This window comes from Cibotium barometz, chromosome 14 (genome assembly GCF_041138505.1).
Source record: "Cibotium barometz isolate CiBa-2024 chromosome 14, ASM4113850v1, whole genome shotgun sequence".
Taxonomy (NCBI): domain Eukaryota; kingdom Viridiplantae; phylum Streptophyta; class Polypodiopsida; order Cyatheales; family Cibotiaceae; genus Cibotium; species Cibotium barometz.
In genome coordinates, this window is record NC_141059.1 from 41,581,031 (window position 1) to 41,599,460 (window position 18,430).

At 39.1% G+C, this 18,430-nt stretch overlaps 2 long non-coding RNA genes across 2 annotated transcripts; both read left to right on the forward strand.

The window, feature by feature from the left end:
- Positions 1-11,893: 11,893 nt before the first annotated feature.
- Positions 11,894-12,598, forward strand: LOC147632038 (uncharacterized). The gene is made up of 3 exons (XR_015267276.1): positions 11,894-12,051; positions 12,141-12,211; positions 12,313-12,598. It is a non-coding gene; the product is annotated as an uncharacterized LOC147632038 (long non-coding RNA).
- A 2,526-nt stretch (positions 12,599-15,124) lies between these two features.
- Positions 15,125-15,700, forward strand: LOC147632039 (uncharacterized). Its single transcript, XR_015267277.1, has 2 exons — positions 15,125-15,406; positions 15,482-15,700. It is a non-coding gene; the product is annotated as an uncharacterized LOC147632039 (long non-coding RNA).
- Positions 15,701-18,430: the final 2,730 nt, after the last annotated feature.

Consider the following 18,430-nt stretch of genomic DNA (forward strand, 5'->3'; position numbering starts at 1 on the left):
GTGCTTTGATGCATATACATCATGAAGCAATTGGCCATTAGCTAAAGTCAACACAAAGCATCGCACATCATTCTCATTAGGGCCACACAATGAGGATGAAATGTTAGCCACATAGGCACGTGAGTCATCGTACAAGGTAACATGCGGACCCATCAATGCCCCTAGTACCCCTGATGGAGCAAGCCTCGGTGTCAAAGATAGCAATGCATGATAAGTTTGTCATAAGTCCACACATAATGGATCCACCAACAAAGTCTTTGTACAACAATGATGACAATATACTCGCAGCCTTTTTTCAAATCGCACTCGATTTTTTCCCCTTTGATGCTTCCTCCTTAACACACCTGTCTGTTGTATAGGTTGAATGGGTGCCACACTTGTCTTGTCAATCATCCCACCTTTGGTCTTGGGATCGCCCATGACTAAGCCGTGTGGCCGTTACATGCACTTGCACTTGCAAAATGTTGCCTTTCATTGGTAAGTTGATCACCTTCAGTGACCTTGTATTGTAAAGACCATGACCTTGTATTGTAAAGACCATCATGTGATATTTGTATTTGTCTCTGTCAACGCATGTATTTGCGATTCGTCATATGATGGTATCCCTTCTACAAATATTTTTAATTGTTGAATGTGGTGACTCAATAGCTCCAATGAGGGGGGGTCTTGTAGATCACATGAAGGGTGCACCTCAAGATGTGGGTGGTCCTCACCTCTTGGCTTGCACTCCACCGCCATTTCCCATGACATGTCATTGTGATGAGGAGAATAGAATGAAGGTGTGGGAAATAATCTCTCAATATGAGCCGTAACCCATATAGGTGCTTGCAATTGCTTGACCAATCTAGGAAATCACAATATGCCGGCTCTGGATGTTTACATGGTACTAATTTTGGGAAATAATCTCTCAATATGAGCCGTAACCCATATAGGTGCTTGCAATTGCTTGACCAATCTAGGAAATCACAATATGCCGGTGCTGATTACATGGTACTAATTTTGGGAACATGAGGTACTCATGATCTTAAAGAGAAGTGTATTCTCGTCAATCATTTGAACTGTGGATGAGTCACTTTCATACCGTCGAAGTATACCTCTCCACTTGCAAGCCTACTTATTTGTGACTTGTCATTGCCATAAATGTTGTATCATCCAAATCAACTGCAAGAAACAAATCAAGGTTGAAGAAAAAAAAAATTCACATATAACATAAACCCAGGCATACATAGAATTGGCCTTTACCTATTTCCTACTTCTGCTTGGAAAATTCAAGTGTTGTGCCCTCCATCCATGCCCCTGTTCTTGAGTCACCAACTAGAGCATGCAGAAGATCCAGTACTGACCTATTGATTCATGCATTGAAGATGGTATACTTAACATATTGCCAAAGTCTTTCGACTAGGTTTGTCGTGTCCACATTGCCATGCAAAAAAAGGCGACCAAATTTAGGCCACATGTGTTGCCAAATGCACTTATTGTTGCACCACCTGTTGCTAATGTATCACATGATATTGTTATGCATTGAACATTCCTGGATGAGTTACGTATACCTACACTCAAACTCTTCCTGGGTGGCTACATGCATGAGGTTATCCATTGATGTGTACACATGATCACACATCTCCTTTTCAGAACCTATACGAAGTTGATGCCCGGGTTAGTATATATTCATTGCCCATGATTTGAATCAATGTAAACATTGGCTGCTATACCTGTGGAAGAAAATGCTCCACCCATGCCTTTTTGGTGTGAAACCAGCAAACAGGCACCTTGCATGCCACTTGAATTAGAAGCCCATTCTCACTGTTGCCCAATAGTGAGGATCATCATCGACAACATGCATGATTGCTAGTAACTCTATGCGACACTTGTCAATGACCAATGCTACAGGGTGAACTCCATTCATTCTCTCAAACACCACCCTCAATGTGACATGTAAGGCAATGCTCTCTTGGCTTGTGCATGCATCATGCATGCACAAAATGAACCATATAGGTATGCCAATGCCATGCTGATTCGGCAATACTATAGCATATAATGGCATCCCAAACACATTTGTCTTGAATGTGGAGTGTATGGCCCAAGAGTTGTTCCTTTGGTTGAGAAGCGCAATGTCATGTCTAACATCCAATCATCTTGGATGACAAGGATGAAGGGTCTATCCCTCTCATCTAAAGCATGTGGGTTGTAGGGTTGGGAATACAACACCTTGTTTCATGCCTTCAATTCTAGGGCCTCCTTGTACATGGACGTCCAATCATCACTTGCTAGCCGCCCTACCAAAATTAACTCATGTTCAAGATACACATGTTTACATTTAAAACAAGCCACACAATGTAGCACAATGCAATGATACATTACCATTTATGTGCAATTTATATGACATCAGTTGAATCTCTTTTGGAATTATGAAGAATCTATATGCCACTCAGTCTATGGGGGATACCTTCTCAATGTGAAATGCCTCTTTTGACACACTCACCTTTGCAACACTGGGGCATGACCCCACATCAAACAAATCCTCTGTGCAATGTTTGATCACACACCGGTGTACTGACAAAAAGTGGTAAAGCTCACTGCGTGATCTAGGCACATGTCCCTTGTGGCCTCCTTGCACTATGATTGACACATTCTCCATGCCAAGTGGCGGATAGTGGACAATGACCTTAAAAGGGCATCCACACTTCTTTGATGTGTGCAATCTTCGATGGTCACCTCCCTTTCTCCCCACCCTACCTCCACCATGGCATATGTATTCTCTGAACATTCTTGACCCCGAGGTTGAGAAATGCTTCATTGACGATCGTGTAACCAGCCTGACCTTGTGCCTGATAATTATACTCTCCAGCTTTCCATCAACGTCAGCCATCTTCATCACATGTTGTTTGATAGGATCTGCACAGTTATCACTCTCGATTTCATGTACAAGTAAACTCGAGCAGTGTTCCTGCACACAGAGGTAACATCCTTGATGTAAACTCGGGTCATGACTGTCCTACAAACGAGGGGAGGTGCACACCCACATGCGCCCAACAACACCTTCACATAGGGTAGTAGGATTCGGTGCTTCTTGATGCTAGTGCACCATGTAGAGACGTAATCTTGGAAATTGTTTTTTTAATCCAAGATGTGCACTTGAATGACATGCCATGACAATGCCTTTCCATTATTTTATGCATGCAACTAGCAAACCATGCCTTAATGCAAGACATCTGGAATCACTTTCGGTAACAACAATGCATAGATAATTTTTCATTCTTTCCCACCTCTTCAAATCCAAGAGGCCCCGCTTGTCATGGATTTTGATAATGTTCAAACTCATTGATAAGCCATCCTCAATGTACGCTATCATGAGGTTGTAGTTTGCCCTTTCAAATGAAAAGAACCAGAATGATGAAAAAGCAAATGGTTCAATTCCTAGAGTGGACGTCAACTTCGACCAAAGTCCATCGACATTATCAAAAAGATCATCTATCTCCATGTTGTCACTAAAGGCATCATCTTTATCCTCATTAGACTTACCTAAGGACTCATGAAAAAAGTAATAGCTCTCCTCAACTATTGTACAAGGAGAAAGAAGATAAGGATCACAATGTTTTGAATCCCCAATACTTTCCAATAATAAATCATCGCAGGGGGAGTGGTTGTGTGTAAGCTCATTCAAATCCTAGTGATAGTGGCCTGCGTTCTTTCTTGACTCCCCATTCTCACTCATCATTTTACACCATTCCACAAGCTTGTGGACTCCTATTGCATGTAATCTTTTGGTCATGACGTAGACTCTTCGAGCATGTAATCATTTGGTCTCGAAATACACGAAATAGTTTAAACCTCGGTCTTGTACATTTGTAGGCTTTGGATACATTAGTTGTGTATGGTTTTTTTCAACCTTGTCAAAGTATGGTTATTCACATTTGTAAACTGTGGATACAATGGCTTGGATGATTTTTTTAAATCTTGGGTTTTACATCGTTCCACAAGCTTGTAGACTCATATTGTGTGTAATCTTTTGGTCTCCAAACTTGTCCAGCACGTAGATACATTGGTGCAGGCTCTGGAAACAACCTCATTGCATTGGATTAAAAGTCCCAATTTAGCATGGGTGGACAATGTAATTTTATAAAGTTTGTGTAGTGAAAGTTATCTTGGGATCCCGAGATTACTTTCATAGTCCAAGATTACTTTCACAGCAGAGAGCTTTATACCACATTTGTAAACTTCGAATACAATACTTCGAATACAATGGCTTGGATAGTTTTTTTTAAATCTTGGGTTTTACATCGTTCCACAAGCTTGTAGAGACCTTTTTTGTGTAATCTTTTGGTCTTCATGCAAACTCTTCCAGCACGTGGATACATTGGTGCAAGATTTGGAAAAAACCTCATTGCATTGGATTAAGAGTCCAAATTTAGGATGGGTGGACAATGTAATTTTGTAATGTTTATGTAGTGAAAGTAATCTCAAGGTCCTAAGATTACTTTCACAGTCCAAGATTGCTTTCACAGCATAGAGCTTGATGCACTCAGGTTGTAAATGTAATTTTGGGCTAAGAAAGTAATCTCGAGTTCCCGAGATTACTTTCACAGTTTGAGATTACTTTCCTAGGCTGAGAGTATGTAGCTCTCTGCTGTGTAAAAGTAATCTCGGACTATGAAAGTAATCTCGGGTGCCTGGGATTACTTACATGAGCCCGTAATTATTTTTAGAGGCTTGATTGAAATCATGTGTGATTTCTTTCCTAGCAAAGGAGTGACTACTCATAACTATTCTTTAGCTCAAACAAACTATCAAATCAATGACATAGAAGCTAAAAATGTATGATGCAATGATTAATAAATAATAACAAAAAAAAACCATAGGCAACTTTGAAGCTAGCTCTCATTTCATAGATGTGAAGTCATAAGGTAGTTATTGTAACAATAATTCAGTCAATATATGATCGGTATACATACGCAAGATTCTTATTTGAGATGCAAATACGTTATGAATGTCTTTCTCATCTAAAAGAGTCGAACAGAATGACCTCTCTTCATCTTGAAAGTGTTACCATCTCCACTTCTTTGGGACCTCTCTTGGGCATTCCTTGTTCAATTAACGACAAGGTATCTTTAAGATCTTGTATACACTGGAATACCTCCTCTTTGAGACTTGTCTCTTCACACATGTCATTGGATGGAGGAGACACCATCTCATGGGCATTATCCACTATGGAAAGAATAGCATGCAAATGTAAAAACTGACACATAACTATCAGTCGGATGCCATAAAGGTTCTTGCATTCACTAATCCAATCTAGACATTCATAATAGCTACTTTGCATGCTGATGTGATACCATTATCTTGGTGTAGAGCTACTTTGTATCTTAAACAACATTGTCATTTCATTCACAATCTACACAGAAGATGGGTCGAGCTCATATCGTTGTAGGATCTTCTCTCCTTCAAGTAATTTTAATGTCTGCTTCTTTGACGATCCTTTGATGCTAAATCAACTTGAATCATCTATCGTATGGAAAACAAAGAATAGTACAAAATCGTAATACTACACAAAATCAAGGCAAAATTACGTACCTATCTCTTGCTTCTTCTTAAAAAACCCAAGTAGAGTTCAATGTTTAGGTCATCACTACTTGTGTGATCACTTGTAGTACTATCCAGGATGAGGGAGGTACTAGGTTCGAATCCCACCTCCCACATGTATATACACATGATGTCTAGACATGTGTCTGTACATATGTTCGCACACCATTTTGCATGGACCAGTGTTTGGACATGGCACTGGGACTTAGAAAAATTTCTAAGTCCCAAAGCCGGATGCCGGATGACCGGCTATCGGGGTCAATGGGGTGCAACATATTGAGGCACCCCGAAATCTACCTAAAGCTAGAGAAGAGGCCCTCTGTGCCTATAAAATGGTTTCGAATAGGAGGAAGGCTTCAAAAAAAAAACCACATAAGCTAATCTCAACACACATTAATTTGCAACCTACTACCGTTGATCCCTTATGACGCTACCTGTGCCATATATAGCTTGAGGGCGCATATTCAGGTTTTTTTAAGGGTGCGTATTCAAGTTTTTTTTTTAGGGTGCATTAATTAGCTACATAAATGCAGCTACTTAATATTTTTACTTTAATAAATTAAGGTTTCAAATCTAATCTTATTAAGGTTTAAATGTATATAACAAATACATTAAATATTTCAGAAATAAAATATTTCAGAAATGAAAATTATTATTGCGAGAGAACTCTAAATTTTATTCATGAGAAAATATACATATGATAGTATAAAGACACCATAGTAAAAACAATGTACAGAAAGTAACCATTTCCTTTCGAAAACCGGCATAGTACAAACGGATTCTAAAGCAAACTTACATGACTCTTCTTTTGTATGACATTTTTACAAACAGAAGCTAAAGTAAACTAGAGAAAACACATCCCTCTCCCTCTGTAAGACTAACATGTTTACAAACGGAAGGTGATAGTGGGACGAACTCATCACCATCCAAGATAGCTTTTTTGAAGTTATATGTTTTCTCACAAACAGACAGATAAGATTGGCTCTGCTTGGGAACTACCATCATTATCATCTATAATAATAGGGTTGCTTTGACTCTCCCAGGCCTCATATCAGCATCTCTTCCATTATTTCTTGGATTTTCATCTTCATCATTGTCTGCATGTTGATATATTGGATCAAATATCTCCTTCTACCACCAGGGTTGTCTGCAAAGAAGATCTCATCAATTTCAATGCATTGTGTCAGGTGAGACACTTTCATTACCTTCCAAATTGCTGCCGACCTCCTCCTACTCATCGCATTCCCTGTCTTTGGTATTATCCATGATGCAGCAGGGTAGTACTTGCCTGTGTGTACCATTTTCAGAAGTGGCTTTCAAGCGATGCACCTAGCTTGTTAGATACATAGTTGTCCATATGAAAACATAGGCTCTCTCAAAAAGATTTTATAGGGGACAAACAAACTTTATTTTTAAGATCTGCCTGTCCATACAATGCATAAAGTTGTCTGTGTCTAGTTATTTCTTCTACTGATACATTGTGCGAGAAGAATTTGAAGGGTGCTTTGTGGAGATATTTCATGTAGAAACCAACAATGCCTTTGAATGTGTGCATTCGAATCTATCGTAGCCCTCTGCACACGACTATGGCACCTTCTGGTTTACATAACTCCCATCCTAGGTATCGTCTGATGGTTTTACCAATGCTAATGAGTAAAGGAGCCATCATAGTTATTACCATTTGGAAATGGAGGTGATTTAGAGTACCTCCGACCTCAAGGTCATTTTGGAATGTCCATGAAGCTCCCAATAATGGCCTCCTTCTAAGCACAACTGGTGGACTTTTTCAAGGGCAAACAAACCCTTGAGGCATTCCATCCTAACGAATTCCTCTAGTGGTTCCCAGGAGCAAACATTGATATCTCTATTTCCTATAGCAATTGTTATAGAGACTTCAAACAATTTAGTTTTTTTCTATGCTGGAAATCTAGGGATTTTGTGAACAGAAGGTTCAGACTCTGTGTTCCTATCATTAGGCAAAGGGCCTACAGAAGGTGGCACTATTGGCTTTTTGCCTCTCTTTGCAGCTTCAGACGAACCTGCAAAACACAAAGTAGATGCAAATGTACTAATAAACCATCGATTGAACTGAAGAAAAGATAGCAAGATAGTGGTTCATGGACTATATTCACACCTGAGGAGTGGGCTTTCTGCTTCACTACACTCAGATTGCGAACAACGAAGTAGCCTTCTGGGGGCATCATGATTCTAGATGATGCGGGAATGCACTCAGCCCTTAGAAACAGTCAATGCAAAGGGTTCACCCTCATCACACAACAATGGCGTACAAGATGGACCAGGGTCCATACGATGACATAACATAGACGAAGAGAGCAAGGCCCTTGATCAATCTTCATCATCTTTCTAATGTCATCAAAGGACTTTCTTCTGTGAGGCATCACGATTACAAAAGAGGAGCAGTGTAGAAATTTAAGAAATTAAGAAATAATAAGTAGTGGCAGTCGTTAAATAAGCAAGACTATGTCGTTAAGAAATTAAGAAATAATAAGTAGTGGAAGTCGTTAAATAAACAAGACTACGTCCAGAATAAGAAACCCACACCAAAGTATGGGTTAAATGCTTTGTATAGCACATGAGAACTAGAACTATCTACTTCTAGAAGTAACAAGGACAAAAAAAGAAACGTCGAGGAGAATGGAGGAATAAAGGTAGTACATGAACATTAGTCGTTTTTGGTAACATCAATACATGCACGTGCCTGATATGCACGAAGTACAATCAAGGAGCAGAAATACTATGCATGTGAATCAGGACCATGGACTTCCTCTTAACAACCAAAAACGTGAAGGTGGGCCAACCTTGAAAGCATAGAAGGCGGAACATGTGCAGTCACACACATGTCAACAAATAGCTTGCAGTTACGAGCATTTACGACATGGATCCATGCTACGATCGGATGCAACAATCACAAAGAAGTAGGAGAAGACGAAATAAACACGAGTTCACGTGAAGGTCGGGCAACCTACCAAGCATAGAAGGTGGAATTTCAGAATAAACATATATTACCAACAGGAGAAGGTCAAATCATGTCAACAAACATATATTACCAGTAATCTTAAAATGTTACCAGTAGTTATCAGCATGGCACGATCTAAGGTAGGGATCACAAAGGATCAGAAAAAGACAAGCGCTCCAAGCAACACGGCACGATCGGAGGTAGGGATCACAAAGGAGCAAAAGAAGACTTATAAGCGCTCCAAGCAACAGGTTGCAACCAGAAATAAGCACTCAGAAAGCAATGCTATCATGGTTGCATAGCTATGGAATAGCTTGAGAATGATGCATGTGCATAATGTTAGGCTCTATACCTTACCATCAGTCTTAGAAGCATAGAATCAATGCAGTAATCGCATACAACCAGAAAAAGAACACGGAATAGTTAACATGGTAGGATCGGAGAGGCAACAAATGTTAGCAGTAGTGACGACGAAGAAGCATAGGATCGAGGCAACAATCGCATAGAAGCAAAAAAATAACACGGAACAATTACCACGAAGAAGCAAAGGATCCATAGGATCAAAGGTAGCAATTGCAAACGACTAGAAGAAAACGACCGCTCCATGTAGGTTTCGAAGGCGGCAATCGCAAAACGACTAGAAGAAGACGACTGCGCCATTAACTCTGCATGTGACGACCCGTGTGACCACATGAATCAACACATGCAATCCACATAATTTGACATGTGTTAGGCTGGCCTTATAAAAAAGAGAGGCTATGCAGTTCAAGGATTCAAATTAAATTTAATTAATTATTGAAAGAAGATTTGATTTTGGGTGCTTATATAGCTTGGAAAGACACTCGGTATATGGAATAATAATATATGATGGTGGCTTGATTTTATTGTTTTAATAATTTACACGAATTTGTAATCATCAAAATGGCGCTATGCCTTCTGTGTAACACAGGCAATGGATGTAGGGATCAATAACAATTCTCGTGGAGGTGGACCACCAGGATCTAATTGTTGTTGATCAATTTGTAAGCTCATATGAGCATTGAGTGACATGGGGCAAGTATCTTTGTATATATTAATATTACTCCTTTTTAAAAAACTCCCCACAATAGAATATGATCATTAAGGGCCCGAGGGGGGAGATAGAGCTCTACTTGGAATATTGTGCCGTCTTTGTGGACCTGGGTACTTGTGATAATTTAATACCTCTATCCCCCCCCTCTTCCTACTTACACTCGAATTTATGTCCCCATTAAAGTTCATGAGCTTGAAGTGTTGCCCGAGTCCCCTTCTTCTTCTCTCCTTTCCCTTCTCTTTCTCTTGTCTTCTTCTCTTCTTTTCCTTCTCCTTTTTTTTTTGAATAAATGTGTGCGTCTATGTTTGTGTGTGTGTGTGTGTGTGTGTGTGTATCAAAAATGACATCAATCAATACACCCATGATTACGCCATAATTTGATCAATATTTTTATTTCATCGTCTAAAGAGACAAAGCTAGCCAACTATGTGGAGTTCAACAATTCGTAGATAGCATCCCACATTTCATCCTCCCTTCTCTTTCTTTCTCTTCTCCCTTCTCTTTTCTTCTCCTTCTCCCTTCTCCCTTCTCTTTTCTTTCTTTCTCTTCTCCCTTCTCTTTTCTTCTCCTTCTCTTTTTATCTCTTTTCTTCTGCCGGTGCTCTCCAATATTGCTTTAGCTTTGGGGGTAGTGTCGGAAGTATGACTTTAGGTCTCCTCTCCACCTTTAGTTTGGCGTTTAAGCCTTAGGTTTGGTTACAGAGGCTTGTTGGTGAGGGTTCATTTGACCTTAGGACCTCAACCTTAATGCCATGGGTTCTTGCAAGATGGGGGTGATGGAGAAGAAGTTAACTAGAGTGTGTGTGTGTGTGTGTGTGTGTGTGTGTGTGAGAGAGAGAGAGAGAGAGAGAGAGAGAGAGAGAGAGAGTACACCAAGCAACATATCAAGCAGACACACACAATCCACAAGAATGCATCAAAGAGATAAGGAACAAGCAAGCTATTAACCATAAGAGAAAGAACACTCAAACTCAATCATGATTAAAGGGATTATCCCTTTTCTCATTACTCAAAATAACTTAAATATATGACATCGTATTTACAATCTTCTAATGTTCGTGAAATATACAAGGGCCCAAAAAGGTAATGGTTCTTAGCTTTATTTATATACAAAAACCATCATAGCTGTAAATATTCAGGTTGGCTAGATCCCATAATCATATAAACGTGAAGCCGCTTAGTACGATTATAAAAGATTACAAAAGATGCTTGACCATGTGTACAAATGTCAAGTTGTCTAGATCCCATAATCATATAAACGTGAATCACTTAGTACAATTATAAAAGATTACAAAAGAGGTGTGACCATGTGTACAAAGGTCATGTTAAAAAATGTGGTCCATCCCCTCTCCTCCTCTTTCTCTCTTTTTCCTTCCCTAGTTCACTCTTAAGGTCAAGGATGGTTGGTCACACGTAGATATCCATGTCATTCACCGTCTTTAATTCTTTTTAAGTCTCGCATGCTTGAGCGATTATATATCAGCAGGTTGCTACCCTCAGGACTAAGTGCCATGGGGTCTTAAAGACCCTTATCAGGTGATATCAATGGATGGCATTGATCCAAATCGCGACGTCTTTTTTGGACTGTCAGATAAAGTAAACTAGGGTCAGTAAAGTAGGGGTGAAAAACATAGAATATAATGGCTTGAAACCACATGGTTTTGTTGCTTGAAGGTATAGTATAGTGGTAAGATGTTTCTAATGGTGACCCAAGGTCCCAAGTTCAAATCCTTTGCACATAACATTTTGCTCTAAAATTTTCTAAGTCCCAAACTCAAATTCACCCTCATTCCATGATGTAACCTAGGAAGTAGACTATGTCGGCTTAGTAAACTAGAAAGTAAACTATGCCCGCTTAGAAACTAGAAAGTAAACTAGGATCGCTTAGTAAACTAAGAAGTAAACTATGCCTGTTTAGTAAACTAAGAAGTAAACTATGATCACTTAGTAACTTAGTTTACTTGCTCTAGTTTTTACTGACCTTAGTTTACTTTATCCGACGGCTCAAAAAAAGCTTCGCGATTTTTGATCAATACCATCCATTGATATCACCTGATAAGGGTCTTTAAGACCCCATGCCCATGCCACTTAGTCGTGAAGGGTTGCTACCGAGGGGTTGTCATTTCAAAGGCTAGACATGACAAGGGTCTTTAAGACCCCATACCACTTAGTCAAAGGTTTTTAAGACCCCATCCCACTTAGTCCAAGGTTTTTAAGACCCCATGCCACTTAGTCCTAAGGGGTTGCTACCGAGGGGTTGTCATTTCAAAGGCTAGGCATGGCATTGTTATGCGATAGTGGGCGAAATGTTCCTTCTTATGCTATCCGCAGAGACCTACTGATGGTGTGGTGCTTTCTAGCGCTTATGGCCAGCCCTCACTTCTTGCCCTCCGTTGCAGCTAGATTAATCATCCCTCAATCAGGTAATTAAAACCCTTCTCAGTGCTCGTGTCTAGCTTTGATTCCAATTCCAACCTTAAGACTCCGTGATCATTGTTTCGCTTGCCTGCAGATGTTGCGCTTACTACGAGGACGGGCTATTCGTCCTCCAGAAACGACAGGCTTCTTCAAGAAAGACGCTCGGTATGGAACCATAATAATCTATGCAGGTGGCTCGATGTTACTGTTTTAGTTTTTTACACGAATCTGCAATCATCAATGGCGCTATGCTTTCTGTAACGCAGGCCAGAGGTGCGTCAGGTGGGTCAGCTGGGTCAGATGGACCTCCAGGATATCATTGTTGTTGATTAGTTTGTAGGCTCATATGTGGGGCGAGTAGCAGTGCTCACAAATTGAAAAATCCAGGTTGGAAGGTTGGAATTGGAGGTTGCTTTTAATTATAAGGGATGAAATTTGTACATTTTAGTTAAAAATGGTGGTATTTGTATAATTTTTATTGTTTTTTTAAGTTTTAATTTCGATTAAATTTAATTTAATTTTAAAGGTTGAAAAAAACATTTTTTTCGAGCACTGGCGAGTAGCTTTGTATATATTAATATTAGTCCTTTTTCAAAAATTCCCCACAACTGGATATGATAAACCGCACAGTGTGAGGGGGGAGAGACTCAAGAGAGCTTTGCTTGAATTATTGTGCTGTCTTTGTGGACATAGGTACTTGGTTTTGTATGGCGTGAACAGGTGTAACACACACACACACTCTCTCTCTCTCTCAACACGTAAACTTGTGAGAAATTAATTAGTATTAATTGTTAGCATCTCCATCTTTTCATTCGAACAAATGACAAGAACCTTCCACCTCTCTCTATGTGAACAAGTAACAATTTACAAACATCTCTCTCTCTCTCTCCATCTAATTGCATTAACTCTCCACCTCTCTCTATGTGAACAAGTAACAATTTACAAACATCTCTCTCTCTCTCCATCTAATTGCATTAACTCTACACAGGTTGTGGGTGCCTAATTATGGAACTAAGAAAGATTTCAAATTATAAGGCTTGAGAACATTTCCATTGATTTTTAAAGAGCCTTGGAAGCATTTATATGATTGCTAACATGAGAAAAAGTGGTTAGGTCATTCACATGGTATGCCACCTTTCTTCACTCTCCTCTATGATGTCCAAATTTGTTGTGATAATTTAATACCTCTATCCCCCTCCCCCTTCCCTACTTACACTCTAATTTATGTCCCTATTACAGTCCATGAGCTTGAAGTGTCTCCCAAGTCCCCTTCTTCTCTTTGTCTTGTCTTCTCCTTTTTTCTTTTTCTTCTCCTTTTTTTTGAGAATAAATGTGTGGGTGTGTGTCTATGTGTGTGTGTGTGTGTGTGTGTGTGTGTGTGTGTGTGTGTATAGAATTACATAAGATACACCCATGATTACACCATATTTTAATCAATATTTTTGTTTTGTCGTCTAAAGAGACAAAGCTATCCAACTATGTGGAGTTTAACAATTCGCAGATAGCATCCCACATTTCATCCTCTCTCCTCTTTATTTGTCTTCTCCCTTCTCTTCTCTTTCTTTCTCTTCTCCCTTCTCTTTTTTTCTCCTTCTCTTTTTATCTCTTCTCTTTTGCCAGTGCTTTCTAATCTTGCTTAAGCTTTGGGAGTATTGTCCGGCAGCATGACTTTAGGTCTCTCCTCTCCATATTTAGTTTGATGTTTGAGCCTTAGGTTTGGTTACAGAGCCTTGTTGGTGAGGAATCCTTTGACCTTAGGACCTCAACCTTAATGCCATGGATTCTCGCAAGATGGGGATAATGGAGAAGAAGCTAACTAGTGTGTGTGTGTGTGTGTGTGTGTGTGAGAGAGAGAGAGAGAGAGAGAAGAGAGAGAGAGAGATCATACACCAAGCTACATACCAAGAAAACACACACAAGCATGCATCAAAGAGAGAAGGAACATGTAAGCTATTAACTATAAGATCAAAAAGACTCAAACTCAATCATGATTAATGGGATTGTCCATTTTCTCAAAATAACTAAAATATATGGCATTGTATTTATAATCTTTGAATGCCCATGTGCAATGTCCAAGAACCCAAAAAGCTAATGGTGCTAACCTTTATGTATACACAAAAACCATTATAGCTGGCAATATACAGGTTGGCTAGATCCCATAATCATATAAACGTGACACTGCTTAGTACGATTACAAAAGATTACAAAAGAGGCGTCACCATGTGTTCAAGGTCAAGTTGTCTAGATCCCATAATCATATAAATGTGAATCGCTTAGTATAATTATAAAAGATTACAAAAGAGGTGTGACCATGTGTACAAAGTTTATGTTAAAAGATGTGGTCCCCTCCTCTTCCTCTCTTTTTCCTTTCCTTGTTCACTCTCAAGATCAAGGATGGTTAGTCAACCAACTCTCCATGGATGATGGTTGTGTATGTCATTGCTTTTGATAAAATATTTTTTGAACCAATCAAATTAATAAATCAATCAATCGTCATTATGAAAATATGTACTAAATGCTTGTTTTTTCTATACATATAGAAAGCAGACTAGTTTGCCCCTTGTGACATGGCACAAAAGAATGCAAAGTAGTTTGTTCTATATATTTAGTACTATATTTATATATATCGATTACATATTAACCATGGACAACCAAGGCACAAGGAGAGGAGAGAAAAAAGAAATCTTGGATTTTTAAAAAATAAGAGAAAAAAATACCCTGTTGTATTTCGGCTTCCATTCCTAATTTGACCCTTTGTATTTCGGCTTTCATTTCGCCATTTTGCTTTTTAATGTCTTCTACATACCGCAACAACGCGCCGGTTGAGTACTAGTATATATAAAAAGAAAAAGAGAGAATGAATTTATTGGAAGTGTATGAGGTTTCTGCTTGGGTCAAGTTACTTGTATAGTTAAAATGTATGCATAGAAGATGAGTCAAGCTACTTGTATAACTAAAATGTATTGGAATGTATTTCTTATAAAGGCTATGAAAAATTGTTCCGGTCGGTTCAAACTTCACAGTCAAGCATTGGAACGTAGATATGGGGTTGTCTTTTCGAAGGCTAGGCATGGCATTGTCATGAGAAGGTGGGCGAAGTGTTCCTTCTTGCAGCAGAGACCTACTGGCGGTGTGGTGCCTGCTGGCGCTCATGGCCCGCCCTCACTTCTTGTCCTCCGTTGCACCTAGATTAATCATCTCTCAATCAAGTAATTAAAACCCTTCCAACCTTAAGACTCCATGATTATTGTTTCGCTCGTTTGCAGATGTTGCGCTTACTACGAGGACGCACTATTGGTCCTCCAGCAGCGACAGGTTTCTTCAAGAAGGACGCTCGATATGGAACCATAATCTATGCAGGTGGCTCGATTTTGTTGTTTTAATTATTTACACGAATCTGCAATCATCAATGGCGCTATGCTTTCTGTAACGCAGGCGGTCCAATTGCTGTTGATCAGTTTGTAGGCTCATATGAGCATTGCACCCATGGGGCGAGTAGAAGTGCTCACATATAACCAGGTTTGTAGTATAAATTTTCTGGCTAAAATCAAGAAATCCGGGTTGGAATTCTAGGTTGCCTTTAATTTGAAGGGATGAAATTTGTTCATTTTAGTTATAAATCTTGGCATTTATATGATTTCTAGCGATTTTCAAGTCTAAATCCTGATTAAGCTTAAGCATTGCCTTTAATTTTACCGGTTGAAAAAAACATTTTTTTCCAACACTCGCGACGAGTAGCTTTGGATATATTAATATTAGTCCTTTTTCAAAAATTCCCCACAACAGGATATGATCAACCGCACAATGTGAGCGGGGAGAAACTCGAGAGAGCTCTGCTTGAGTTATTGTCCCCTCCTTGTGGAAATAGGTACTTGGTTTTGTACCATATGAACAAGTGTAACACACACTCTCTCTCTCTCTCTCTCTCTCTCTCTCAACACGTAAACTTGTCAGAAATTAATTAGTATTAATTGTTTGCATCTCCATCTTTTCATATGAACATACGACAAGCACTTGCCACCTCTCTCTATGAACAAGTGACATTTTACAAAAATCTCTCTCTCTCTCTCTCTCTCTCTCTCCATCTATCCAATTGCATTAACTCCACGCGTCGTGGGTGCCTAATTATGGAAATAAGGAAGTGATTTCAAATTATGAGGCTTGAGACCATTTCCGTTGATTTTTGAAGAGCATAGAAGCATTTATATGAATGCTAACATGAGAAAAAGTGGTTAGGTCATTCACTTGTATGTCACCTTTCTTCCCTCTCTTCTACGATGTCCAAATTTGTTGTGATAATTTAATACCTCTATCCCCCCCCCTACTTACACTCTAATTTATGACCCCATTAAAGTTCATGAGCTTGAAGTGTCTCTTGAGTCCCCTTCTTCTTGTCTCCTTTCCCTTCTCTTTCTCTTGTCTTCTCCTTGAATGTGTGTGTGCGTGTGAGTGTGTATACAATAACATCAGGTAGATACACCCATGATTAAACCATAATTTGATCAATATTTTTGTTTCATCCTCTAAAGAGACAAAGCTAGCTAACTATGTGGAGTTCAACAATGAATGTGTGTGTATATAATAATATCAACATATATTTATTTTTCTTTTCCTTAAAAAAATAATTTAATGAATGTGTGTGTGTATATAATAACATCAACTCAGATACACCCATGATTACACTAGAATTTGATCAATATTTTTGTTTCATCCTCTATGAAATAGAAATATGAGTTCAACTATATTTCTTTTTCTTATTCTTTAAAACAAAATGGATGTGTGTGTATATAATAACATCAGCAGATACACCCATGATTACACCATAATTTGATCAATACTTTTGTTTCATCCGTTAAAGAGACAAAGCTAGCCAACTATGTGGAGTTCAACAATTCGTAGATAGCATCCCACATTTCATCCTTCCTTCTCTTCCTTTCTCTTCTCCCTTCTCTTTTGTTCTCCTTCTCTCTTCTCTTTTCTTTCTTTTCCTTCCCCCTTCTCTTTTATTGTCCTTCTCTTTTTATCTCTTTTCTTCTATCAGTGCTCTTCAATCTTACTTAAGCTTTGGGGGTAGTGTTGGCTGCAAGGCTTTAGGTCTCCTCTCCACATTTAGTTTGGTGTTTGTTAATCCCATTTTAGATTAATGAGGATATTAATAAGTGTTATGTAAAGGCACTATAAAAGTTATACATTTTGAGATACAGCCACCTGAGGCCTTAGTTAGTAAGTTTTGGGTGCCCAAGTGCGAATAAGGGCCAGTTGCATAAAAGGCAATTTCTCATAATGAAAGAACAGAATCCCTTTTGTGCTATGAGAGCTCTTGCTTTGTCTTGTGTGTGTGTGTGAGAGAGAGTGTGTGTGTGTGTGTACTCTAGTGTATGTTCCTCTTCTATACATGTGTATTGGGAGAGTGAGAGGAAGATTGACTTGCATTTTGGTATAAGCGACTCCGTGGTGACAGCGTGGTGGAGGCGGAGATTGGAGAAGTGGAGCTCCCCAAAGCGAGCTTGGAGAGCCTCAAGAGACATGAGCTCGAAGCATTGGTAAGTACCCAACAATAGTTGTTGTCTATTACTTCTTTCGATTGTGAATGGGTAGAGTTCTCTCTTGGGAGGTGTGATAGTCCATACCATTTTTGGCGCCGCTGCTGTTGGGGATACACCATTGTTTCTTCCATCCTCTTGGAGCTCCAGCTCCCATTATGCAAGATTCACTATTATCTTTACATTTTGAAGGTGCATTGTGATAAAACTTTTTAGATAAGTTTTGTGTGGAAGAGAAGAAATTTAGTTGTGAAAAATTGAATGTTTGAAAGTGTGGGTGAGTACTTAGTAGTACCTAGAGGAAAGTTACACTTGGTTTTACTTTGAATTTTGCTGTTTTCGTCACCAATTTCTAAAGCATGAGCTAGCAGGTTGTGACAGGTGTTATACTTTTTTTCCTAAAAATCATGAAAACTACAAAAACAAAGATCCATTAGTTGTGTTGGTGACTTGCATTGCACTCCAAATGCTTGGCACAACCTTTCTGGAACTTTTAAATAGGAAAATTGCTCTAAAACCATCATTCTGTTGACACGACTGTTAACACGTGAATGAGCAGGAAACGGTTCACAACGTGAACCATGGTCTGCTACTTCATGGCGTGAAACACTCTTTGCAATCAGCGTGGAAAATTTCAGGATTGTATTACTAAAGTTAGGGCGGCATATCCTGACATATGTGACACAAAGAAATGCCAAAAATCTTATCTCTTGAAAGTGCATAGAAATGCTTCACGACGTGAATATATTCTACTTCACAATGTGAACACTTTTTTAGTTCACGAAAACCTGGTACTTCATGACAAGAAAAGTCTGGTTCTTTCACGAAGTAAGGATTGTAA